We start from the raw sequence: 228 nt of genomic DNA on the forward strand, positions 1-228 counted from the left end.
TTTGGAATGGATTGGATCCAGGAGAAGAACCTTCCCTTTTCCAATTGCTTCAGAAAAAAATTGGCAGGGGATATTGTCCAAAACAGTGAAATGTGTTGGAAGTAATAGAGGCTCTTTTTGTCCTGGGGTCAAGGGGGGTGGGGGTGGAAATAGAAAATCACATTTTGCTTTCTGTATTAACCATGCTCAAGAGCCGCTCTCACTTGTGAAATAAAAATTGAATTCAAA

This window comes from Pseudonaja textilis, chromosome 2 (genome assembly GCF_049901715.1).
Source record: "Pseudonaja textilis isolate UNSWEBS1 chromosome 2, rPseTex1.2, whole genome shotgun sequence".
In the NCBI taxonomy this organism is placed as follows: Eukaryota; Metazoa; Chordata; class Lepidosauria; order Squamata; family Elapidae; genus Pseudonaja; species Pseudonaja textilis.